Here is a 1,778-nt window from a genome sequence, read left to right as displayed (position 1 = left end):
TTGTGGAGATTGTCTTTTATTTTGGAGAAGATAAAAGAAGTGGTATGTAGACATGCTCTTACAAATACCATCTCAGAGAGTGTTATAGTTGGTTTTCTTGTCATTTAAGTCTTTGGAAATATCTTAATATGTTTCGAATAGGAGATTTCTAATTATTTGGGAATGTCTTATTCAATTGAAGATTGTTTATATTACATAGCATTTTCTATTAAAGAAATTTGATAGTTAGTATATAATGTTTCGAATAGAAGATTTCTAATATTTGGAAATCTTATTCAATTGAAGATTGTTTATATTACATAGCATTCTCTATTAAAGAAATTTGATAGTTGCCATATAATGTGACTATCTATTAAGATATCAATGTTATAAATTTATTAAGTTATATGATTTGATATTTTATGTGTTATGAGTGAATAACAAAAGGGAGATTATATGGATATAATATAAAGGTTAAATTTAAAATTATAGATAGCTGAATCCAAAATTAATTTTTCTAGATAAATTAATGATTTTCTAAAAAAATATTTTTATTATTGATAAAATAGTCTAATATTAATATATTTTTTTAAGAATAGACATAGAATAATGGTTTCCTAGAAATGAGTTTATTATTTCATAGGTCTATGTAATATTTAAAAAACTAATTAAATTAATTCAAATGAGTTGTTTTAAGAAAGTGATGGAAAAATAGATATAAAAATGTTGACTATTGAAGAGGTATAAAATAAAAGGGTTATAAAAAAATTCATAGGAAAAATGATAGTGCATGTACTTTGTACAATAAGTTATATTTAGAATTTAGAATTTTTCTTTAGGTGGTTTTAGTCATCAAATATTATGAGGTAGGAATGAAGAAAGAGTTATAATGTAATGCCTCCTAAATAGACATGATATTGCTGAAGTTTATATAGTGAATCCTTTATACTTAAACCCAAGCTACTTGGTCTTGGATTGAAAGAGGAATTAGGTGATGGAATACAACTTTCTACATTGATTTATACAAGAGAGTGAATACAGAAATTTTCTTGACCATTGAACATTTAAAGATTTAGATGCACATCTAATTAAAACATAAGAAGATATTTATAACAAAATAAACTCAGAACACAACATATACATGGGAAAACCCTTTGAAGAAAAAACTTACACTCCAAACAATCAACTCAATTGTATTAATCAGTGGAAACAACACCTACAATGCAATCTTAGAGTATGTTCTTCAAGAGTCTCCACACTATTACAAGATTCTGGAATCTTTTTGATAGCATAATCATGACTCTAAAAATTTTCAACCTGACATGTCAAATGATTTAAGGTACCAACATATTTATAGAGTTCAACAGGAGGAGTAAGGCACCCATGGTGTCCAAAACCAACTTCAACACTTAAGATGCAAGTTGTGTCAACAATAACAACTTGTCATTCCCATGACACGTTGCACATAAAAACTTTCCAAAGCACTAACTAATGACTCGCTGATAAGAGTCATCTTGTCATATATGTATTACACCTACAACATATAAACAATTTAAATAATATTTATACATATTTCTTACTAGTTGTTAAAATAAAACTCTAATCCATAATAAGAATTATAAACCAAGTCTCTTTAAGCAACATAGGAAATTGTCAAATCAATTTCCAATCTAAAATGAAAATATATGACATCTTTCCAAAATATATAACATCTTCCAAGTGGGTACCAACTTCTTACAAATAGAGATTATGCCATCTCATCAATTGTCATGTAGGATGCTACCTCATCAAGAGATCCC

This window comes from Cryptomeria japonica, chromosome 1 (assembly GCF_030272615.1).
Source record: "Cryptomeria japonica chromosome 1, Sugi_1.0, whole genome shotgun sequence".
NCBI lineage: Eukaryota > Viridiplantae > Streptophyta > Pinopsida > Cupressales > Cupressaceae > Cryptomeria > Cryptomeria japonica.
This window is presented reverse-complemented; position numbering follows the sequence as displayed.